This window comes from Clinocottus analis, unplaced genomic scaffold, assembly GCF_023055335.1.
Source record: "Clinocottus analis isolate CAN_PGR_092001 unplaced genomic scaffold, fCliAna1.0.p SCAF_6, whole genome shotgun sequence".
Lineage (NCBI taxonomy): Eukaryota > Metazoa > Chordata > Actinopteri > Perciformes > Cottidae > Clinocottus > Clinocottus analis.
The window spans coordinates 16,294,822-16,302,948 of record NW_027176218.1 but is presented as its reverse complement, the minus strand read 5'-3'; positions in this window follow the sequence as shown (position 1 = coordinate 16,302,948).

Here is an 8,127-nt window from a genome sequence, read left to right as displayed (position 1 = left end):
TGTCATCAGCCATTCACTGAGGATCAGTGGACACTGACTGAAGCCTGCAGACAAAGGGTTATCTGCCTATAAGGTGGTTGCATGCATTCCCAACATAACAAAGGAATTACACGTGATGTCATCCTTGAAAACTTCAAAGGCGGCTGCCATCTCACATTATCAAATACAGATGACGATGGACTGCATCAAATCTCCATCAATTCACCTGTGATGAAACGGCTGAAAGAGGACAATGAAGGCAAAGTACTCACTGTACAGAGGGAAGACAGACACAAGGTATTCCTCTGGCTCGGATTTGTTCTCTTCCTATTTTCCTGCCTCCCTGTCCTCGTCTCTCCTCCCGCCTTCTCCCCCCCCCCCCTTTCTTCTCACCACAGCAAGATGCTGCCTGGACCAGTGCTCGTTGTCATGGTAACCAAGACTGGAGGGGATTCTCACGTGACCGTATCTCTCCCCGAGCACTGATTGGTCTGACGCATTTCAGGGAAAGGAGGGAGGGCGGGATGGATGGGGAGGAGGGGGGCGAAGCGGGTGATGTCACTCGCCCACCGGTCCACAAATGGGAGGAATCCTCACTCATGGCCGTCTGCAAGCGCACTCAGACACAATGGGCGTCTTTTTAAGGCGGGGTAGAGCTGAAGTAGAGCCATTAGATGGTCAGAGATGATCCTACTTGACTCAGTGACTCATGGGACCTCTGGCTGGCTGGTTTGAGGTGTCTGGCTCGGCTCTTGCGCAGCTGTCCCTCCACTGTTTGCTCTCATCTGTGATGTGGCCACTGAAATGCGCTCCGGCTCTCCAAGCTGCCACAGGCCCGAATGCAGAAATAACACACGAGTGTTACAAGACATACGAGAGCCCCCATATGTGGCAGCTTGACCTGATGGCCTACCACACTTCAACCTCTCCTCCAGGGGCTGCTGGGGACTATTTATAGTGCTGCAGAAACCAGGCCGATGCATAACTGCTGCTATCCACGCAGTAACATTCGTGCTGCACGCAAAGACAAACAGGGAAACAATGGAGGCTTCGGTCACTGAAACAAACAATCCACAGCAGACTGACATTTCTGTTCCCCCAACAAGTAAAACCCTGAATAGATTTCCTGAGTTAAGAGATTACGTAAATAATACACGCCTCATACGTAAAGCTTCGACAGCGACAAAGATGCAAAAACCAAACCAGCACCACAGGCATGCAGCAGCTGAAGTTACATAATTGCATAACGATAAGCGTCCTGCTGTCATTTGTTTCTCAAGCGTTTTATAGACTTGAAAGCTGAGGAAATACTTGGCACAAGAACTGCAGCAATGAGAGCTGTCGAGTAAAACTTTCCATGTTCATCGAAGCAATAAAATATTTCAGAAAGAGAGCTTGGGTGTTTCACATCCCATTTGAGGGAAAGAAGTTCTCTTTCAATTTCACGCTCTTTCCCAGTGATGACATGAGTAATCTTGGTGCAGGCTTGTTGTCCAGACTGTTGTATAACGCTCTGGGATTGGTCCAGCTCAGCCAGACATGAGAAATGATGATCATGTTCTCAAGGATCCGATGTTTGTTTCTTCAAAGCTGAAGTCACGTGTTGCAAAACTATGTCTCACTAATCCTGAGGGGGCGCAGAGTTTTTGTCTTTGTTTTTGTCTATTCCTCTTGATATTCGGTCACAGGGAAAATGTAGAGAGTTGTTTTGTGTGTAACCATTCATTTTTTCATTTTGGACAAAGAGCCAGACTTTTTGTATGTGTGTCATCATATTCAGTACCAAGCAATTATACACACCATTAAGAAATGCACACATTCATCTGACATGTTTTTTTTTGAAAATTTTGAATAAATAATACTGTGTGATTTATTGTGTGATTTAATTAAAAACACCCAATTGTTTCTTCTTTTCCATGCAAAAAAATTCTCAAATAGGTTCTAATACATATTTCCACAGTGGACCTAAAACAAGTTACTGCTTGATGTCTTGAATATCCATATTTGCTCTTGATTATTCTCCTATCCCCATCTACTGGAGCACAGCGACGCCATCGTAGAAGAAAGAGAGCTATGCTTTATGCAGACATGTTTCTTCTAATGCCATAACTGGCCAGAGAGCTTCATTAATAAAACATGCACCGCTGTCTCCAAGCCATCTGCTCCTCTACACCCAGCAGGCACTGCACGCATACATTTGATTTTCAATTAAAAATGTTTTTTTTACAAAATTAGATTTTCCATATAAAGTTTAAACACAATAAAATAAATGTCAAATTACAGGTTTCAAACGTCAGTAAAAGCATTCACATGCATACCAACATGCATCGCTACATGTTGGTGCCTGCATGTGTGTGTGATGGTCGGAGTCATGACAGACTGTAGATACAAGCAGGTTAAAGCAAGCTCCCCGTCAGGACTGGCACAACATGAGAGTAAATAGGCCGCAAGGAATGAACAGTCGTTAGCCAGTTATTACCCCATAAGACGCGTATACTCTCTCTGCCCTCTCTCATAACCATAAGAGCAGTTATACTAATAGACGGTATTATCATGGTCACGGCCTGCCATCAGGAACCTGTTACGGGTCGGTAAGCAGGAGGAGGAGGAGGAGGAGGAAGGGGAGAGAGCAGAGGCACTACTGCAGATCAATGGGACTCTTGAGCATGTGACACTTTCCCCCTGTAATGTTTATTGTTTCTAAGAAATTGGTCTGTGGTCTTCATTGTTCTCCAGAGCACATACAAACAGAAGTCTGACATTGACATCATATCTGAGTAAAGACTATCAGCAATTTATCAGCTTCATGTCAGATATAACCACACATGCTCAAAAAAAATTGTGTCGTAAAACAAGGTTTTGGGACAAATTAGTTGCCCCCTGACATCTGATGTCAGCGACATGTTCACAATGACAATGTCTAGTAGCTCCACCGACCCATAGAGGGTTAGCATGCTAACATGTTTAGCAGATCCACCGTCCCATAGAGTGTTAGCATGCTAACATATTTAGCAGCTACACCATCCCATAGAGTTTTAGCATGCTTACAGGTTTAGCAGATCCACCGTCCCATAAAGTGTTAACATGCTAACAGGTTTAGCAGATCCACCGTCCTATAGACGGTGAGCATGCTAACAGGTTTAGCAGATCCACCGTCCCATAGAGTGTTAGCATGCTAACATGTTTAGCAGCTCCACCGTCCTTAAGAGGCTTTAGCAGGCTAACATGTTTAGCAGCTCCACCGTCCTATAGAAGGTTAGCATGCTAACATTTGCTAATTAGTACTAAATCCAAAGTACAACTGAGGCTGACAGATACTTCACAGGGTAAGAGCAGACTTTAGCCTGAAGGTGGCGCTACGGAAAAAGTCTGGGGATCACCAAAGTCCTTATTTTCTTTGGACTAAAGATCTGTAAAACACAACCCATCCAATAGTTGTTATTAGTAATAATAATTTATTCCGACACAAAGTAGTTTTCTTGCTGCTGAGTCACTAATGTAAGAAACAGGATGAGTGGATGATGCAAGTTGACCATGTCGCTCTGTAACACACACACACACTGACACAAGCACAAACTGTAGCACTAACTGAATACATTTTAAAAAAAGCTCACAAATGTATAAATATATATTTTTTAACAAAGACAGAATGGCATAATGTGTCCAACTAATTGTTTCAACCCACAAGTGAACACAATATGAACTATCACGGCCAAAACAAGTGATATTTGAAAAAAGATATTCCCAGAATCACATCAGTATTTTAGGTAACATGCATCCAGCTTGCGCTGCAACTTGAACATTTGATTTGATTCAGAACAATGATTTCTGTAGTAAGTTCCCCCTGAGCATGATGGGTTGAGGGGGAAGTGAGGAGAAGGAGAGGCGTGTGTGTGTGGACAAAAGCTTCTAAGTGAAAACACAAGACAAAAGACAAATGAGGTCAGATTTCAGGAGGTCTGTCTGTGTGTTGTCGGTCTGAGCCAGTCTAAATCCAACTGTATGTGTTTAAGAGACCTCAAACCAGGCTCTGTGACGACTGGAACAGCAGTGGTCAGGGTGCGCCACGCCGGACACATTTCTCATACTCCATGCTGTTTACTGTGTCTGTGCACTGCTGGACTGGTTGGCTTTCAGTTCAAACCTTCCGAGATGTTAAATGAGTCAAAAGTCAGGGCCGTGACCCTATGTCCCCGACCCCTTCGTGACCCTCAGCAACACTGGCGCTACTGATCTAAGTATACGGCTGTGACCGGATTGACTCTGGGTGTTTGAGGGTTAAAGGTAAACCGCTGTAGATGTCTGAATTGGATTGGCTCTGAGTGGTTCCCATGCTGAGCAGTCAAGGTGTCCAATTTTTATTTTTTTTTCCGTTTGCTTTGCACAGCACACCATTTAAGACGCTTGGCGGTTATTCTTAGAAACAACAGAGAGAGAGAAAAAGAATATCTTAAAGGACCAGTTCACCCAAATTACAAAGCAAATCTCACCTGGTAAGTCTTTTAATTTTCTTTTTGTGCTTTCACACCAATACAATACAGCTGAATTTCATTTGGTTTTAGAATTTCGAATAATTATATTTAAAGAAGACTAGCTTTAATAAATATTAAAACGGGCACAGATCAAATGATCTGCATGCCACTGGGGTAAGTCAAAATATGTGTTATTCTAAATGAACCAAGCCATTGCTCAGTTTGCTGTTCATACAGAATACATTTTTTGACTTTCCTAAAAGCTATATTTCTGCACTCGGCTATCACAGTCACTATAGTGTATGCAGCAGCAGAATGAATCTTTCCATAGTTCATGTGGGAGACCAACAGGATGCACCGCCGGTAATTAACGGAGTGAATCTCTGACTCAGGGAACACAATAAGAGCTGGACAGCCTTGAGTGTTCGGAGGTCAAATAGGATTTCTGATGCGCTCTCACAGTGTGCCCACCAACAGCCAGCACAATACTGCCACACAGCAGTTTCAAACCACTCAGTGGAGAAGATACCAAATCACATTCCATTTTCAAATGCATTAAAACAATGAATGCCTGTCAGCTGCAACGTTGTCTTGATGAACATTTAAGCCAGTTTTCGCAACGGCGTTCCAAGGACTCTCCTCAACTAACCAATCCCTGACTGGCAGATCACTGCCCTTACCCTCGGGCTGGCACAAACAATGCTGAACATGACTGGTAAACTGTGAGTTCCTGTTAAGTAAGGTAATGACAAACATATCACGACACGGCTTGTTAGGGAAATATAGTATAGTATACATACAAGAAAAGGTTTGAGCTTCTTTTGTATGTTTGGAAAAACATAGAGAACTTTCAGTTCATTTCCGTGTGTATATATCCAATGAAAATACAAATCGTAAACACATTTGCTGGTTCTGTCTAAACCCTGCACCCAACAGGCCATAATGTCTTCCCACACATCGCACAGGGAAAAGTAGTTGTTGGGTGTTAGCGCTGCTCATTTAGGCCCTCATTAGAAGGTTAAACACATACTGTTCCATTCACTCTAATGACTGCGCAAGTATGCTGGGTTCCTGTTTTACTCGTACTGTTTTCCCCTTCGACAGAAAGTAATCCTAATATAACCTAATCTTAATTTAATAGGATCAGCCATCAAGCCTGCCTTACTGAAGTCCATAAACTGGCAGAGGAAAAACATGCCAGACGCGACACAGCATGGAAATGGATAATTGCACCTAAATCCAAGGAATCAGATGGTTTAATAAGCTGAATTACATCCACAAGGTTTTACTGTACTCAGCCATGACTGTTTACTTGATGGTTCGGTTGACTTTCAACATCAGAGCAACAGAGAACCGGTCAACATGATGCATGTGTTGCATGTTAACCACATTACAAAACTTTATTAGTTATGATAATGGATCGTTTTAGACGCCACGGGTTCAGTTATGTAAGAGTAACACTCGGCTGATTAAACTCACACTCTCATGCTTTCCTGAAGGAACATTTGTATCATATCATATTCATGAGTAAGCGGCACTTCATTCCCGCACATTTGTTTGGCAGACACACAATATGATGCTCTCCTGCTCAATGTATGAATAACATATTCTAAATATGTATGTATTAATAATCTGGCGTCAAAAATAAAATGCATGGTTTTGTGTCATGTCTCACAGGCCGTTAGGCCGGAGGGGGAAAAAAAGTCATATACTTTCGCAACAATGGCTAATTTACATGAATAGAAATACAGTATCTTTGAATGTGAAGTATGCATTAATGTGCCATCAGTTTTACCTGCTGAGCACGACCAAGAGGGTGTAGTTAAGCAGCCCCCTTATCATAACATACAGTAATACCGGCTGAGTGTGCTTGTGACACAAGCAGAATTTGAATTGTAGTCTGCTCTGCACTGCCAAGGTGCCCTCTTTCTCTTTCTCTCTCTCTCTCTCTCTCTCTCTCTCTCTCTCTCTCTCTCTCCCTCTTTTCCATGCACTCTATCCCTCCCCTCCCTGCAGCCATGACGCTGCTGTGTACTTACCAGCCTGAGCAGACCATCAGTAGTCAGTAAACACAGTCCTGAGCAGAGCTTTCTTCTCCAGCCAGAGACAATGCAGAGCTCAGCTGCGGTTTACACAATGACCTCAAGGCTCGGTAAGAATCGCTCCACACATTCAGCACACAGGAGGCCCGCAAGAGGATCGTGACCATCTGTAATCAAAAACTTGCGCTTATCGTATAGGACAACGTAAGCTGGGCTGAAGTGCTGTTTGCTCGTTCTGCATCAGAGCTGAAATGTTCTTGACCCACAACCTGACCTTGACTCAAAATGTGAAAAAAAAAAGATCCGGCCTGCGCTGTTGATCCAACGTACCGTTTTGGGCTTTGCATTTTAATTGCAACTCATATGGGCAGATGTTGAGTCAGTAACTCGACGACAGGCTGAGGTCATGGTTTCAGTCGATCCTTGAACTTGATACGGAGCGGCCATGATGATTGGTCACGTTCTGCATCTTTCACAACGGGGCTGCTCACAATCACAGGCCAAGGACAGAAACCAAATCTGTCTTCATGTTGACATTGCAAACAAACACACAAGGAGACACACACACCCACACACACACACACACACACACACACACACACACACACACACACACACATTTGGTGTCTCCTCTTATCAATGATCACTGTTGTTGCAGGAGGCCAACAACAATAGCAGCTCTTGTCTTGTAGCTTGAAAGAGACACACACAGTATTTTACCTCCTTCAGCTCGAATCAACACTTCTTTTAATTCTTCAATAGCTGTGACCTACATTCAAGGAATGCCCATCAGTTGTACAATGTTCAGAGGCTCAAACTACTCTGGGATTGTGCCAGTATTAGTTCCTGTTATGATGATTTTCTTTCTCAGAGCCTCCTGCTGTCAGCCCTCCGGCTCGGAGTCAGTTTCTGGGACTTAATAACACAACGGGAGATGTCTGCAAGAGGGAGGCGGCTGTAGGGTTCAAGTTATTTAAAAGTTAAAGTACACAATGAGGCCTTACATTGAAGATCCTGTGACTACCACCACACTAATGCTCTCTGCAGTGTAGTCAACACACTGCTTATGTTAGTATTGAAGTGATTTTACTGATGCACCTATACGAGTGGTGGAATTTATTTTAGTACATTTACCTACATTTGTCTGGCAGATTTAAATCCTTTTCAGATAACCATTTTCACACCCTTCCTGTTCAGTGAACATTTAAAATTAGAATATATTTCTCATACTTTTTTAAGCTAAATAAACTATGTAAAAATCCTCTTGGATCGGCTAGTAAATGCATCGTCACAGAGCCGGAAAAGTGAGAGACACAGTGTGGTATTAGTAGTTACTTAAGTAAAGGATCTGAGTACTTCTTCCTTCAATGCACCCAACGGACATGTTGTCGAGGTGCAGATGTCATGTTCCCAGCTCTAATATTGACATTTTTCAGTTGGTGGAGCTGTTGAGTGACAGGCTGAGCGGACCCGTCAATGACTCTCCTGACAGGGTTTCTAACACAATGCATCGCTGGTGTCTTATAGCAACACATTGATCTTTCTCCATTTAGACATGAGTTCTTCACCCTGGGGCCAATTCTCAGACACCAGTCTTTTTGATGGTCCGCTTCTCGATCTTGTATTTGATTATA